Source organism: Somniosus microcephalus, chromosome 4 (genome assembly GCF_052327205.1).
Source record: "Somniosus microcephalus isolate GS21.2 chromosome 4, FLI_Smic_1.0, whole genome shotgun sequence".
Taxonomy (NCBI): Eukaryota; Metazoa; Chordata; class Chondrichthyes; order Squaliformes; family Somniosidae; genus Somniosus; species Somniosus microcephalus.
This window is the reverse complement of record NC_140990.1, coordinates 1,643,660-1,660,965: the sequence shown is the minus strand read 5'-3', so window position 1 is coordinate 1,660,965 and position 17,306 is coordinate 1,643,660. Positions and strand designations below refer to the sequence as shown.

The following is a 17,306-nucleotide window of genomic DNA, read 5'->3' as shown; positions in this document are numbered from 1 at the left end:
TTCACCTTCTTCCTAAAGTGTAGTTCTCCAGAATTGGACACAGTACTCCAGCTGAGGCCGAACTGGTGTTTTATTTAGGGTTACCCATAACTTCCTGGCTTGTGCACTCTGTGCCTCCATTTACAAACCCCAGGATCACATCTGCTTTATTAACTGCTTTGTTAACCTGTCCTGCCACTGAGGAAATCTCTGCTCTGCTCAACTCTGTGACAGGGTGGGGCTTGAAGCCCCGATTCTCACAGAACCAGTCCACAAAAATTAACAGTACCAGGATGGCTGAGTGCTAAAGGCGTTGGACTTAAGATCCAATGGGTTTATACCCGTGTGGGTTCGAACCCCACTCCTGGTAACTCTTTAATTTAAGACACATTTCCTTTCATCCTGCTCAGTGACACTCATTGTCATTGGCTGAACCTCCATCAAACAAAAAATGAGATTTTTATAGATACGGAAAGGTTTCATATGTCATTCTTAAAGTGCTATTGTGGCATCTGCTGAATCTGCATTTTTCTCTCACTGTCTCTGTCATTCTCAACTAAAAAGGAGAAGGAATCTTAAAATGTTTTTATATCTTTCAGTCTCCACCTCTGTCTCACTATCTGCCTCTCTGTCTCCCTTTCATTCTCTCTCTCTCTTTCTGTCTCTCTCTGTTACACGTTTGTCATACGCCTCCTTTTCTTTCTCTCACTCTGTCTGTCTCTCTGTATGTCTCTCTGTCGTTCTCTGTCTGTTTCTCTCTGTCTGTCTCTCTCTCTCTGTCTGTCTCTCTCTGTCTGTCTGTGTCTGTCTGTCTCTCCCTCTGTCTGTCTCTCTCTCGCTGTCTGTCTCACTCTCTCTCTGTCTCTGTCTTTCTCTCTCTCTGTCTGTCTCTCTCTGCCTGTCTGTGTCTGTCTGTCTCTCCCTCTGTCTGTCTCTCTCTCTGTCTGTCTCACTCTCTCTCTGTCTCTCTCTCTCTCTCTGTCTCTCTCTCTCTGTTTCTATTTCTGCCTGTCTCTCTCTCTGTTTCTCTCTGTCTTTCTCTCTCTGTCTGTCTCTCTGTCTCTCTCTCTGTCTGTCTCTCTCTCTCTCTGCCTCTCTCCGTGTCTCTCTCGCTCTTTGTTTCCCTCTCGTTGCTCACTCCTCCCTCTGGGGCTGGTGAATGAGCCCAGGTCTGTCCACAGCGCCATTCTTGCTCTGAGCTTCTGCAGAGAACGCCCAGCAGTGACTTTGGTCAGTTTAGTGGAGTAGCCCTGCCTGGTGAGCGGGGTTCTGCGATGGGGCAAAATGCGTCTTTAAGATGTGGAATACTAATTAAATTGGTTCGTGTTAAAAAGCAAGGGTGGAAAATGGAAGAGTAAATAAATGCGAGGGGAGATTGTCTCTTTGGGAATTTTCTTGAGCGGAGACTGTTCAGGGACTGAGTGCTGTTTTGCTCCAGAGCGATGGATGATTGCGATTTTATCTGAGCAACATTTACTTCTGGACCGACCCAGTACTCGTGGCCGAGTGGTTAAGGCGATGGTTTAGCAATCCACTGAAGATTCACCCCGCATAGGTGCGAATCCTGCCGACTACGGTTCTAGCGTTTTTCATCCCATTTCATTTGTAAATGTAATCAAATCTCTGGAGAACTAATCCTGAATTAGGCGGAATTAAATCCCACAACTTTCAACACCTCGAGATTTTTCTCGTTTTCATTGATCTGCAAGTATTCACCAAATATACGGTCAGAAATAGAACAAAAATCAGGCAAATTAGCGACAGTGTTTCTCTCTGTCTGACTCTCTCGATGTCTAAATCACTCTATGCGTGTGTCTGTGTTGATGTGTATGTCTGTCTGTGTACATGTGTGGCATTCTTTTTCTGTCTGTCTGTGTCTGCCGATCACTCGGGAAACAAGCGGGGATACTTTCCTCAGCCTTCACCTTCTTCCTAAAGTGTAGTTCCCCAGAATTGGACACAGTACTCCAGCTGAGGCCGAACTAGTGTTTTATTTAGGTTTTCCCATAACTTCCTGGCTTGTGCACTCTGTGCCACTATTTACAAACCCCAGGATCACATCTGCTTTATTAACTGCTTTGTTAACCTGTCCTGCCACTGAGGAAATCTCTGCTCTGCTCTACTCTGTGACAGGGTGGGGCTTCAAGCCCCGATTCTCAGAACCAGTCCACAAAAATTAACAGCACCAGGATGGCCGAGTGGTTAAGGCGTCGGACTTAAGATCCAATAGGTTTATACCCGCGTGAGTTCGAACCCCACTCCTGGTAACACTTTAATTTAAGACACATTTTCTTTCATCCTGCTCAGTGACACTCTTTGTCATTGGCTGAACCTCCATCAAACAAAAAATGAGATTTTTATAGATACTGAAAGGTTTCATATGTAATTCTTAAAGTGCTATTGTGGCATCTGCTGAATCTGCATTTTTCTCTCACTCTCTCTGTCATTCTCAACTAAAAAGGAGAAGGAATCTTAAAATGTTTTTATATCTTTCAGTCTCCACCGCTGTCTCACTATCTGCCTCTCTGTCTCCCTCTCATTCTCTCTCTCTCTTTCTGTCTCTCTCTGTTACAAATTTGTCATACGCCTCCTTTTCTTTCTCTCACTCTGTCTGTCTCTCTGTATGTCTCTCTGTCGTTCTCTGTCTGTTTCTCTCTGTCTGTCTCTCTCTCTCTGTCTGTCTCTCTCTGTCTGTCTGTCTCTGTCTGTCTCTCCCTCTGTCTGTCTCTCTCTCTCTGTCTGTCTCACTCTCTCTCTGTCTCTGTCTTTCACTCTCTCTGTCTGTCTCTCTCTGCCTGTCTGTGTCTGTCTGTCTCTCCCTCTGTCTGTCTCTCTCTCTGTCTGTCTCACTCTCTCTCTGTCTCTCTCTCTCTCTCTGTTTCTATTTCTGCCTGTCTCTCTCTCTGTTTCTCTCTGTCTTTCTCTCTCTGTCTGTCTCTCTGTCTCTCTCTCTGTCTGTCTCTCTCTCTCTCTGCCTCTCTCCGTGTCTCTCTCGCTCTTTGTTTCCCTCTCGTTGCTCACTCCTCCCTCTGGGGCTGGTGAATGAGCCCAGGTCTGTCCACAGCGCCATTCTTGCTCTGAGCTTCTGCAGAGAACGCCCAGCAGTGACTTTGGTCAGTTTAGTGGAGTATCCTTGCCTGGTGAGCGGGGTTCTGCGATGGGGCAAAATGCATCTTTAAGATGTGAAATACTAATTAAATTGGTTCGTTTTAAAAAGCGAGGGAGGAACATGGAAGAGTAAATAAATGCGAGAGGAGATTGTCGCTTTGAGAATGTTCTTGAGCGGAGACTGTTCAGGGACTGAGTGCTGTTTTGCTCCAGAGTGATGGATGATTGCGATTTTATCTGAGCAACATTTAACGCATTACAGACCCAGTAGTCGTGGCCGAGTGGTTAAGGCGCTGGACTAGATAATCCATTGGGGTCTCCCCGCGCAGGTTCTGAATCCTGCCGACTACGGTTCCAGCGTTTTTCATCCCATTTCATTTCAAAATGTAACCAAATCCATGGGGAACCTATCCTGAGTTGGGCGGAATTAAATCCCACAACTTTCAACACCTCGAGATTTTTCTCGTTTTCATTGATCTGCAAGTATTCACCAAATTTACGGTCAGAAATAAAACAAAAATCAGACAAATTAGCGACAATGTTTCTCTCTGTCTGTCTCCCTCGATGTCCAAGTCACTCTATGTGTGTGTCTGTCTGTGTACATGTGTAGCTTTCTGTTTCTGTCTGTGTGTGTCTGCCGGTCACTCGGGTAACAAGCGGGGATACTTTCCTCAGCCTTCACCTCCTCCCTAAAGTGTGGTTTCCCAGAATTGGAGACAATACTCCAGCTGGGGCCGAACTAGTGTTTTATTTAGGTTTGGCATAACTTCCCGGCTTGTGTACTCTGTGCCTCTATTTATAATGCCCAGGATCACATCTGCTTCATTAACTGCTTTGTTAACCTGTCCTGCCATCGAAGAAATCTCTGCTCTGCTCAACTCTGTGGCAGGGTGGGGCTTGAAGCCCCGATTCTCACAGGGATAATCCACGCATATTAACAGCACCAAAATGTCCGAGTGGTTAATGCGTTGGACTTAAGACCCAATGGGTTTATACCCACGTTGGTTCGAACCCCATTCCAGGTAGCTCTTTAATTTAAGTTCCTATTTCCTTTCATCCTGTTCAGTGACACTCGTTTGTCATCTGCTAAATCTCCATCAAACAAACAATGAGATTTTTATAGATACGGAAAGAAAGATTCCATATTTATATGTCATTCTTAGAGTGCTATTTTGGCATCTGCTGAATCTGCATTTTCGCTCACTCTCAACTAACAAAGAGAAGTAATCGTAAAATGTTTTTATATTTTTCAGTCTCCACCTCTGTTTCACTATCTGTCTCTCTGTCTCCCTCTCATTCTCGCACTCACTTTCTGTCTCTCTCTGTTACATATTTGTCATACGCCGCCTTTTCTCTCTCTCTCTCTCTCTCTCTCTCTCTCTCTCTCTCTCTCTCTCTGTCCTTCCCTTGTTGATCACTCCTTCCTCTGGGGCTGGTGAATGAGCCCAGGTCTGTTCACAGCGCCATTCTTGCTCTGCGATTCTGCACTGTAACGCCATCCATCAGTTCCTCGTCAGATTTCGTGAACAATCCCCAACTGCTACTCCTGAGGTCGGCTTTCAATTCCGCGATGGAGTGGAAGCATTTTTAAGATGTCAAACTTTATTTATATTTCCTGGTGTAGCTTCATGTTAAAAAGCTACAGTGATAAACAGAAGGGAAAAAAATGCGAGAGGAGATTGTCTCTTTGAGAATGTTCTTGAGCGGAGACTGTTCAGGGACTGACTGCTGTTTTGCTGCAGAGCGAGGGATGATTGCGCTTTTATCTGAGCAACAGTTAAAATTTCACAGACTCAGTAGTCGTGGCCGAGTGGTTAAAGCGGATTAACTAGAAATCCATTAGGGTTTCCCCCGGCAGGTTCAAATCCTGCCGACTACGGTTCCAGCATTTTTCATTTCAAAATATAATCAAATCCCTGGGGAACTAATCCTGAGTTGGGCGGAATTAAATCCAACACTTCGAAGTTTTTCACTTTTTCATTGTGCAAGTATTCAAGAAATATACGGTCGGAAATAGAACAACAATCAGACAAATCAGGGTTTAAACTAATTTGGCAGGGGTCCATCCTTTCCTGATATGTATACCCTCGCATTTCTGGTATCATCCTTGCACATCTTCTCTGTACCCTCTCTGTGTCTGTTTGTGTCTGTGTGTCTCTGTGTGTGTCTATATGTCTCTCTGTGTCTGTCTGTGTGTCTCTCTCTGCTCTGCTCAAATCTGTGGCAAGGTGGAGCTTGAAGGCTCGATTCTCTTAGAGACAGTCTACAAACATCCCCAGCACCAGAATAACAACAGAAAATGCTGGAAAAACTCAACAGGTCAGGCAACATCCGTGGAGAGAAATTTGAGTGTGGTTAAGGCGTTGGACTTAAGATCTAATGGGTTTATACCCACGTGGGTTCGAACCCCACTCCTGGTAACTCTTTAATTTAAGATCCATTTCCTTTCATCCTGCTCAGCGACACTCGCTTGTCAACAGCTGATTCTCCAACAAACAATGAGATGTTTATCGATATGGAAAGAAAGATCTCATATGTAATTCTTCAAATCCTATTTTGGCATCTGCTGAATCTGCATTTTTCTCTCTGTCTGTCTCTGTCTGTCCCTCTCTGTCTTTCTCTGTCTCTCTGTCTGTCACTCTGTCTGTCTCTCTCTGTCTTTCACTCTCTGTCTGTTTCTCTGTCTGTGTTTCTCTGTCTGTTTCTCTCTGACTGTCTCTCTCTGTGTCCCTGTGTCTCTCTCTCTGTTTCTCTCTCTCTCTCTGTCGTTCTCATTTGTTCAGTTTTGTTCACAGCTCGATTCTTGCTCTGACCGACTTTGCACGTGTTAATTCCTCATTAGTATAATGGTGTGTGTCCTTGCTTATTATTTCAAAAGACCGCGGTTCAATTCGCCGATGGGGCGGGCAATTGTTATCAACACAAATTTTAAACATTTATAAAGCTTCTTAAAATCATTCTCTTCAGAACAGAAAAAATCCACTTTTGGATTTGAGACTAGATTCTTGGTGCCCACCTGGTGTAGAGATGTGAACCATTACGTTTCTCACTGGGCAGCATTTCAAAATTAAACAAACTCCCAGTCGGTTTAATCGTCAATTACAAGGCTTAAAGTTCCATGGATTGTAACAGCTCGACATTTCAACTGATCTGCAAGAGTTGACGAAATCTACGACAAGAATCTCACTATCTGTCACTCTGTCTCCCTCTCATTCTCTCACTCTCTTTCTGTCTCTCTCTGTTACACATTTGTCATACGCCTGCATTTCTCTCTCTCTCTCTCTCTCTCTGTCCTTCTGTTGTTGATCACTCCTTCCTCTGGGGCTGGAGAATGAGCCCAGGTCTGTTCAGAGCTCCATTCTTGCTCTGCGATTCTGCACAGTAACGCCATCCATCAGTTCCTCATCAGATATAGTGAACTATCCCTAACTGCAACTCCCGAGGTCGGCTTTCAATTCCGCGATGGAGTGGAAGCATTTTTACGATGTCAAACTGTATTTCTATTTCCTGGTGTAGCTTTATGTTAAAAAGTTACAGTGATAAACAGAATAGTAAAAAACATGCGAGAGGAGATTGTCTCTTGAAATTTCATGACACAAGACTGTTCAGGGACTGAGTGCTGTTTTGCTTCAGAGCGATGGATGACTGCAATTTTATCTGAGAAACATTTAAAGTCCTACAGACCTAGTAGTCGTGGCCGAGTGGTTAAGGCGCTGGGCTAGAAATCCGTTGGGTGTTTCCCTGCACAGGTTCGGTTCCAGCACTACTCATTTTTTAATGTAACCAAATCCCTGGGGAACTAATCCTGAGTTGGGCGGAATTAAATCCAACACCTCGAAGTTTTTCACTTTTTCATTGTGCAAGTATGCACGAAATATATGGTCGCTAATAGAACAATAATCAGACAAATCAGGGTATAAACTAATTTGGCAGCGGTCCATACCTTCCTGATATATATACCCTCGCATTTCTGGTATCATCCTTGTAAATCCTCTCTGTGTCTGTGTGTCTGTCTGTGTCTGTGTGTCTCTGTGTGTGTCTCTGTGTCGGTCTGTGTGTCTCGCCATGTGTGTGTGTCTACCTGTGTGTCTCTCTGTGTTGGTCTGTGTGTGTCTCTCTGTGTCGGTCTGTGTTTCTCTCTGTGTCTGTGTGTCTGCCTGTGTGTCTCTCTGTGTTGGTCTGTGTGTCTGTGTGTTTATGTGTGTGTCGGTCTGTGTGCCTCTCTGTGTCGGTCTGTGTGTCTCTCTGTGTCTGTTTGTTTATGTGTGTGTCGGTCTGTGTGTCTCTCTCTGCTCTGCTCAACTCTGTGGCAGGTTGGTGCTTCAAGGACCGATTCTCTCAGAGCCAGCGCGCGAATAATGCCAGCACCAGGATGGCCGAGTGGTTAAGGCATTGGACTTAAAATCCATATGGGTTTATATCCACGTGGTTTCAAGCCCCAGTACTGGTAACTCTTTAATTTAAGATCCATCTCCTTTCATCCTGCTCAGTGACACTCATTTGTCATCAGTTGATTCTCCAACAAACTATGAGATGTTTATAGATATGGAAAGAAAGATCTCATATGTAATTCTTCAAGTCCTATTTTGGCATCTGCTGAATCTGCATTTTTCCCTCACTCTCTCTGTCACTCTCAACTAACAAAGAGAAGGGATCGTGAAATGTTTTTACATCTTTCAGTCCCCACCTCTCTCTGTCTCACGATCTGTGTCCCTCTCATTCTCTCACTCTCTTTTTCTCTCTCTCTCTGTTTCTCTCTGTCAATTCAATTCAATTCAATTCAATTCAAATGCTTTATTGGCATGAAAGTTTACAGAGAACCATATTGCCAAAGCTTACATTGCAAAAAGGTACAGTTTTCTAACATTCTGAAGGTGTCAATCGATTTGACATTTGTTGGGTACATACAATATTACTTTTAAACAATATTAATTTTAAACAGTCTTTGTACTTCATTTGGTACGTTCAATATTAATTTTAAACAGTCTTAATTTTAAACAGTCCTCAGGTTGTGACATGTTGTTACATATTTGGCCCCAAGGTATGGTCTGTCTCCTTCTCCTAGGACTAATCTCAATTTTGACAGATCATCCAATTCCTTGAAATCTGGGGTTGTTTGGCTTAGCTTGTTGAATAATATGTTTCTTGATGTGTTGAATTTTTCGCATTTTTGGAGGAAATGCATTTCTGTTTCAACCTCGCCAGCCAGACATTGATCGCATATTCTATTGTCTCTAGGCTGCCAGGATTTCCTGTATCTGCCTTTTTCAATTTCCAGTTGGTGGTCGCTTAGTCTGTACCTGGTGAGGGTCTGTCTTTGTTTTGTGTCTCTGATGGTCGTGAGGTAGTCTGCCAGTTTATATTCTCTTTTTAGGGCCCGGTAACATTCTAATCTGCTTTGGCTTTCGGTTATTTTGTTCCAATGTTCCAGGTAGGTTTCTTTGCATTTTTTAATGATTTGGTTCACTCGGATTGGTGTTTGGACGGCTGTGTTGGTCTGGGGCTGGTCAGGGTCCGGCTGAGTACTTAGTTTCAGTAGCAGCTGACTCAGGGGACTCTTTTCTGGGTTTAGCTCTTGGGTCTGAAAGGCTTTGAAATGAAGGGTGTCTGGGGAGCTAGATTTGAGGTAATTTAGGAAGTTTAGTGCTCGTTTTTGGATGTTTATTATCAGTGGGTATCTGCCTAGTTCGGCTCTGCATGCATTTGTTGGCGTTTTTCTTTGGGTGCGAAGGATGCTTCGGCAGAATTCTGCATGTAGGGCTTCTATTGTGTGTTTTTCCCATTTAGTGTAGCTTTGGTGATTTAGCGGGCCCCATACCTCACTACCGTACAGTGCAATGGGCAGGATTATGCTGTCAAATATTTTGAGCCAGATTTTGATTGGGATTTGGATGTTGTAGAATTTTCTTTTTATTGCATATAGGGCTCTTCGGGCTTTTTCTTTTAGTGCATTCACTGCTATGCTGAAGCTCCCTGATGCTGTAATAGTTAGACCAAGGTAGGTGTAGCTCATAGTGTGTCCTATAGTGGTATCACTGAGGGTAAACTTGTATTTGTTTTCCTGACATCTGGGCCTTTTTTGAAAAATCATGATGTTGGTTTTCTTTAGATTTACTGTTAGAGCCCAATTTTGGCAGTATTTGTCGAGTAGGTCTAGTTGTTGCTGTAATCCCTGTTCTGTGGGAGACAGCAGAACCAGGTCGTGTCTCTCTCTCTGTCTGTCTCTCTGTCTGTCTCTCTCTTTGTCTATCTCTCACTGTATGGCTATCTGTCTGTTTCTTTCTGTCTCTCTCTCTCTGTATGGCTCTCTTTCGTTTTCTCTCCCTGTCTCTGTCTGTTTCTCTCTGTGTGTCTCTCTCTGTCTTTCTCTGACTGTGTCTCTGTCTGTCTCTGTCTCTCTTTGTCCCTGTCTTTCTCATTTGTCAAGTTCTGTTCACAGCTCGATTCTAGCAGCAGCCAGTATATCAGTTCCTCATTAGTATAATGGTGAGTATCCCCGCCTGTCACAGTGGAGATCGGGATTCAATTTCCCGATGGGGAGGGCGATTTAACATCACAAATTTTAAACCTTTGGGCAACTCCTTAAAAACCTTCTTGGAAAAGTAAAACAGAAAAAAAGCCTACCAAAATAATTTTAAAAGATTTACTGGCATATGAAGAGCTGTATAACAACTTCCTGCACCAGTTCCTCGTTAGTATAGAGCTCTCTCTCTCCTTGTTTCCCTCTCCCTTTTGTGTGGGTCGTGGAGGAGGGAGAGAGTGACAGAGAGAAAGAGATTAACAGGGTTACGGACAAAAAGCGGGGGGTGGGACTGAGCACGACTGCTCTTTCAAAGAGACAGCACAGGCACGGCGGGCCGAATATCCTCCTTCTGTGCTGTAAGTGTCTATGAATCCATGGCACTCAGAAAAGCTTATTAAATATGTGACATAAACATAGAGAGCAGACACACATGTCTGTGTGTGTGAGTGTTCGAGTCTTTGTCTCAAGCACTGTATAACTACTTCCTCTACCAGGTCCCTGATAGTATAGTGGTGAGGATTCAATTCCCCGACACGTTCTCTCTCTCTCTCTCTCTCTGTCTCATATTTAACTATAATTCTTAAAGTGCGATTTTGGCATCTGCTGAATCTGCATTTTCTCAAGTGTCACTATTGACTAACAAGGAGAAAGAGAATTCGGACTCTACCCCTCTCTGTCACACTATCTGGTCTCTCTGTCTCCCTCTCATTCTCTCTCTTTGTCTCTCACTCTCTCTTTCTGTCTCTGTTGCACATTTGTCATAAGCCTCCTTTTTTGTCTCTCTCTCTGTATCTATCATTGTCTCTCTCTTTATCCCTCTGTCTTTCTCTCTCTGTCGCTCTGTCTCACTATTTGTCCCTTTCTCTGTTTGTCCCGTCTCTCTCTCTCAGTCCAATTCTGTTCACAGCTCGATTCTTGCTCTGACAGATTTTGTATCGGTCAGTTCCTCGTTAGTATAGTGGTGAGTATCCCCGCCTGTCACGCGGGAGACCGGGGTTCAATTCCCCGACGGGGAGGAAGATTTTATAATTCAAAATTTTAAACCTTTGGCCAACTCCATAAAACCTCCTTGGGAAAGTAGAATAGAAAAAACATCAACTAAAATAATTTTAAAAGATTTACTGTCATAACAACTTCCTGCACCAGTTCGTCGTTAGTATAGAGCTCTCTCTCTCTGGTTTCCTCTCTGTCTCATTCACTGTTCCCCAGTCTCTCATTCACTGTTCCCCAGTCTCTCTGTCTCATTCACTGTTCCCCAGTCTCTCTCTCTGTTTTCGTCTCAGTCTCTTTCGCTCTTTGGTTCCCTCTCCTTGCTCACTCCTCCCTCTGGGGCTGGTGAATGAGCCCAGGTCTGTTCACAGCGCCATTCTTGCTCTGAGCTTCTGCAGAGAACGCCCAGCAGTGACTTTCGTCAATTCCTCATCAATTCAGTGCACAATCGCCGCCTGTTGCACGGCTGACAGAGGTTCAATTCTGTGATGGGGAGAAATTAGTCTTTCCAGTGTAAAATAATTGTTATATTTCTTGGCGTAACTTAATGTTATAAAGCGAGGGAGGAACATGGAAGAGTGAAGCAATGCGAGGGGAGATTGTCTCTTTGGGAATTTTCTTGAGCGGAGACTGTTCAGGGACTGAGTGCTGTTTTGCTCCAGAGCGATGGATGATTGCTTTATCTAAGCAACATTTAACACTTCACAGACCCAGTAGTCATGGCCGAGTGGTTAAAGCGATGGAGTGAAAAGTCATTGGGGTCTCCCCGCGCAGGTTCGTATTCTGGCGACTACGGTTCCAGCATTTTTCATTTCATTTCAAAATGTAAACAAATCTCTGGAGAACTGATCCTCAGTTAGGCGGTTTTAAATCCCACAACGTTCAACACCTCGAGACTTTTCTCGTTTTCATTGATCTGCAAGTATTCACCAAATATACGGTCAGAAATAGAACAAAAATCAGACAAATTAGCGACAGTGTTTCTCTCTACCTGTCTGTCTCTCTCGATGTCTGAGTCACTCTATGTGTCTGTCTGTGTACATGTGTGGCTTTCTGTCTGTGTGTGTCTGCCGGTCACTCGGGTAACAAGCGGGGATACTTTCCTCAGCCTTCACCTCCTTCCTAAAGTGCGGTTCCCCAGAATTGGACACAATACTCCAGCTGGGGCCGAACTAGTGTTTTATTTAGGTTTACCATAACTTCCTGGCTTGTGTACTCTGTGCCTCCATTTACAAACCCCAGGATCACATCTGCTTTATTAACTGCTTTGTTAACCTGTCCTGCCATCGAAGAAATCTCTGCTCTGCTCAACTCTGTGACAGGGTGGGGCTTGAAGCCCCGATTCTCACAGAGACAATCCACGCCCATTAACAGCCCCAGGATGGTCGAGTTGTTATAGACCTTGGACTTAAAATCCAATGGGATTATGCCTACTTGGGTTCGAACCCCACTCCTGGTTCTTTTTTAATTTAAGACCCATTTCCTTACATTTTGCTCAGTGACACTCGTTTGTCATCTGCTTAATCTCCATCAAACAAACAATGAGATTTTTATAGATACGGAATGAAATATTTCATATTTATATGTAATTCTTGAAGTGGTCATTCGGCATCTGCGGAATCTGCACTTTCGCTCACTCTCTGTCTCTCCCAACTAACAAAGAGAAGGAATCGTAAAATGTTTTTATATCCTTCAGTCTCCACCTCTCTCTCTCTCACTCTCTTTCTGTCTCTCTCTGTTACACATTTGTCATCCGCCTCCTTTTTTGTCTCTCTGTCTACTTGTTTTTCTCTGTCTGTCTGTCTCTCTCTCTCACAGTCTTTCTGTTTCTCTCTGTCTTTCTCTCTCTGTCTATCTGTGTCTTGCTCTCTCTGTCTGGCTCTCATTGTCCTCCCTATCTTTGTGTCTCAGTCTTTCTGTCTGTGTGTGTCTCACTCTGTGCCTCTCTCTGTTTCTGTTTCTCTCTCTCTCTCTCTCCGTGCCTCTCTCGCTCTTTCTTTCCCTCTCCTTGCTCACTCCTCCCTCTGGGTCTGGTGAATGAGCCCAGGTCTGTTCACAGCGCCATTCTTGCTCTGCGCTTCTGCAGTGACTGCAAAGGAGTGTCTTCCGTCAGTTCCTCGTTAAATATAGTGAAGTATCGCCACCTGTTATGTTGGAAGACGGGGTTTCAATTCCCCGTCGGGAATTAAGCATTTCTAAAATCTGCAATGATGTATCCTGGCGCAGCTTCAAGTAAAAAAGCTGCAGTGAAAAATTGAAGAGTAAAAATTGCGAGAGGGGATTGTCTCTTTGAGAACTTTCTTCAACATAGACTGTTTCGGGGCGAAGTGCTGTTTTGCTCCAGAGCGACGGATGATTGCGATTTTATCTGAGCAACATTTAAAATTTTACAAACCCAGTAGTTGTGGCTGAGTGGTTGAGGCGATGGACTAGAAATCCATTGGGGTCTCCCCGCGCAGGATCGAATCCTGTTGACTACAATTCCAGCATTTTTCTTTTTAAAATATAACCAAATTCCTGGAGAACTAATCCTGAATGAGACGATATTAAATCCCACAACTTTGAACACCTCGAGATTTTTCTCGTTTTCATTGATCTGCAAGTGTTCACGAAATTTACGGTCAGAAATAAAACAAAAATTAGCGACAGTGTTTCTCTCTACCTGTCTGTCTCTCTCGACGTCTAAGTCACTCTATGTGTGTGTCTGTGTTTGATGTGTGTGTCTGTCTGTGCACATGTGTGTCTGTCTGTGTGTGTCTGCCGATCAATCGGTAACAAGCGGGGATACTTTCCTCAGACTTCACCTCCTTTCTGAAGTGTGGTTCCCCAGAATTGGACACAATACTCCAGCTGGGGTCGAACTAGTCGTTTATTTAGGTTTGGCAAAACTTCCTGGTTTGTGCACTCTGTGCCTCTATTTATAATGCCCAGGATCGCATCTTCTTTATTAACTGCTTTGTTAACCTGTCCTGCCACCGAGGAAATCTCTGCTCTGCTCAACTCTGTGGCAGGGTGGGGCTTGAAGCCCCGATTCTGACAGAGACAATCCACACGTATTCAGACAGCACCAGAATGGCTGAGTGGTTAAGGTGTTGGACTTAAAATCCGATGGGTTTATACACACCTTGGTTCAAACCCCACTCCAGATAACTCTTTAATTTACAGACCCGTTTCCTTTCATCCTGCTCAGTGACACTCGTTTGTCATCTGCAGAATCTCCATCAAACCAACAACGAGATTTTTATAGATACGGAAAGAAAGATTTCATATTTATATGTCATTCTTAGAGTGCTATTTTGGCATCTGCTGAATCTGCATTGTCGCTCACTCTCAACTAACAAAGAGAAGTAATCGTAAATTTTTTTTATATTTTTCAGTCTCCACCTCTGTCTCACTATCCGTCTCTCTGTCTCCCTCTCATTCTCTCACTCACTTTCTGTCTCTCTCTGTTACACATTTGTCATATGCCTCCATTTCTCTCTCTCTCTCTCTCTTTCATTCTCCTGTTGATCACTGCCCCCTCTGGGGCTGGTGAATGAGCCCAGGTCTGTTCACAGCACCATTCTTGCTCTGCGATTCTGCACAGTAACGCCATCCATCAGTTCCTCGTCAGATATAGTGAACAATCCCCAACTGCTACTCCCGAAGTCGGCTTTCAATTCCACGATGGAGTGGAAGCATTTTTAAGATGTCAAACTGTATTTATATTTCCTGGTGTAGCTTTATGTTAAAAAGCTACAGTGAGAAACAGAAGAGTAAAAAACATGTGAGAGGAGATTGTCTCTTTGAGAATTTTCTTGAGCGGAGACTGTTCAGGGACTGAGAGCTGTTTTGCTCCAGAGCGATGGATGATTGCGATTTTATCTGAGCAATATTTAACTTTTCACAGAGGCAGTAGTCGTGGCTGAGTGGTTAAAGCGATGGGTTAGTCCCCGCACAAGTTCAAATCCTGCTGACTACGGTTCTAATATATTTCATTTCAAAATTCAAAATGTAACCAAATTCCTGGTGTTCTAATCCTGAATGTGGTGATAATAAATCCCACAACTTTCAACACCTTGAGATTTTTCGCGTTTTCATTGATCTGCAAGTCTTCACGAAATTTACGGTCAGAAATAGAACAAAAATCAGACAAATTAACGACAGTGTTTCTCTCTAAGTCACTCTATGTGTGTGTCTGTGTTGATGTGTGTGCCTGTCTGTGTACATGTGTGTCTTTCTGTTTCTGTCTGTGTGTGTCTGCCGGTCACTCGGGTAACAAGCGGGGATACTTTCCTCAGCCTTCACCTCCTTCCTAAAGTGTGGTTCCCCGGAATTTGACACAATACTCCAGCTGGGGCCGAACTAGTGTGTTATTTAGGTTTCCCATAACTTCCTGGCTTGTGTACTCTGTGCCTCTATTTATAAAGCCCAGGATCACATCTTCTTTATTAACTGCTTTGTTAACCTGTCCTGCCACCGAGGAAATCTCTGCTCTGCTCAACTCTGTGGCAGGGTGGGGCTTGAAGTCACGATTCTCACAGAGACAGTCCACGCACGCTGACAGCACCAGAGTGGCCGAGTGGTTAAGGTGTTGGACTTAAGGTCCAATGGGTTTATCCCCACGTTGGTTGGAACCCCACTACAGGTAACTCTTTAATTTAAGACCCATTTCCTTTCATCCTGCTCAGTGACACTCGTTTGTCATCTGCTGAATCTCCATCAAACAAGCAGTGAGATTTTTATAGATACGGAAAGAAAGATTTCATATTTATATGTCATTCTTAGAGTGCTATTTTGGCATCTGCTGAATCTGCATTTTCGCTCACTCTCAACTAACAAAGAGAAGTAATCGTAAAATGTTTTTATATTTTTCAGTCTCCACCTCTGTCTCACTATCTGTCACTCTGTCTCCCTCTCATTCTCTCACTCTCTTTCTGTCTCTCTCTGTTACACATTTGTCATACACCTCCTTTTCGTCTCTCTCTCTCTGTCTGCCTTCTGTCTGTCTGTCTCTCTGTCTTTCTCTATATCTTTCTCTGTCTGTGTCTCTGTCTCTCTGTCTTTATCTGTCTGTGTCTCTGTCTCTCTGTCTTTATCTGTCTGTCTCTCTGTCTCTCTCTGTCTGTCTCTCTCTCTCTGTATGTCTCTCTGTCTTTCTCTTTGGAAACTGTTGGATGGGGTGCAGGGCGATCTCCACATGTCTTACAGGATATATATCAAACCATTCAGCTATGTTTCGAACACATTGCTTGCTGAAGGCAGCAGGACAGGTAGATAAGGTGGTTAAAAAGGCATATGGAATACTTGCCTTCATTAGCCGAGGCATAGAATATAAGAGCACGGAGGTTATGATGGAGCTGTACAAAGCGCTAGTTAGGCCACAGCTGGAATACTGTGTGCAGTTCTGGTCGCCACACTATAGGAGGGATGTCATTGCATTGGAGAGGGTGCAGAGGAGATTCACCAGGGTGTTACCTGGGCTGGAGCGCTTCAGCTATGCAGAGAGACTGGGCAGGCTGAGTTTGTTTTCCTTAGAGCGGAGAAGGCTGAGGGGGGGCCTGATTGAGGTGTAAAAAATTATGAGGGGCATAGATAGGGTAGATAGTAAGGAACTTTTCCCCTTAGTAGAGGGGTCAATAACCACAGGGCGCATAGTTTCAAGGTAAGGGGCAAGAGGTTTGGAGGGGATATGAGGAAAAACTTTTTCACCCAGAGGGTGGTTGGAATCTGGAACTCACTGCCTGAAAGGGTGGTAAAGGCAGGAACCCTCTCAACATTCAAGAAGCATTTAGATGAGCATTTGAAATGCCATAGCATACAAGGCTAGGGACCGAGTGCTGGGAAATGGGATTAGAATAGACAGAGCTTGATGGCCGGCATGGACACGATGGGCCGAAGGGCCTCTTTCTGTGCTGTATGACTCTGACTCTATGGGCACTGATTTGGGAGGTGACAACATGTTCAAGCACTGGAGAGGAAAGTGAGGTTGGAGATGTGGCGGTGGTTTGCAAGGACAGAGGTGCCAAGGGTGGGCCTCTTGAAGTGCGGGATCGGACTCAAAGGCCCGAGTGAGTCAGAGAAGGGAGAGATGAAATTCGCTGTAATATCAGTGAAGTTAATTTTGAGAAGGTGGGAAACTGTGGGTAACTTTTATCAGTAGATTTTTTTCCTGCCCGCCTCTTTGCCAATCACCATAAATCTGTGTCCTCTAGTTATCGACCCTCCTGGTGCACACTTATGGTCGTACGCTCTGTCTCCTCCTGTCACACTCTGGTTATCATTACCCCTATCGCTACCCTGCACTACTGCCTTCTCCTTTCTCTTTGCCTTTCTAATTCCCTCTTCCCTCCTCCCCCGACTCTTTAGTTTAAAGCCCTGTTTATAAATCCCAGGACCCCATATGCTTTATTGAATGATTTGTTCACCTGTCCTGCCACATTAAGAAGCTCTGATCTGATCTGCTCAACTTACTGGCAGAGTGGGGCTTGGATCCCAGAATCACAAAGAGACCGTCTCCTAGCAACACCAGCACCAGGATGGCCGAGTGGCTAAGGTGTGAGACTTAAGGTCCAATCGGTTTATACCCGTTTATATCAATGTCCTTTCACCCTGCTCAGTGACACTCGTTTGTCATCTGCTGAATCTCCATCAAACAAATAATGAGATGTTTATAGATATGGGAAGTATATAAGGAGCAGGAGTCGGCCATTTGGCCCTTCGAGCC

The 17,306-nt window shown here is 44.3% G+C and overlaps 3 non-coding genes across 3 annotated transcripts; all 3 read left to right on the top strand.

Annotated features, from left to right (window-relative positions):
* The first annotated feature begins 266 nt into the window (after positions 1-266).
* On the top strand, positions 267-349 carry trnal-uaa (transfer RNA leucine (anticodon UAA)). Its single transcript has one exon. It is a non-coding gene; the product is annotated as a tRNA-Leu (tRNA).
* Positions 350-2,163: 1,814 nt separating this feature from the next.
* Positions 2,164-2,246, top strand: trnal-uaa (transfer RNA leucine (anticodon UAA)). Its single transcript has one exon. It is a non-coding gene; the product is annotated as a tRNA-Leu (tRNA).
* Positions 2,247-10,554: 8,308 nt separating this feature from the next.
* On the top strand, positions 10,555-10,626 carry trnad-guc (transfer RNA aspartic acid (anticodon GUC)). Its single transcript has one exon. It is a non-coding gene; the product is annotated as a tRNA-Asp (tRNA).
* The last annotated feature ends 6,680 nt before the right edge of the window (positions 10,627-17,306 follow it).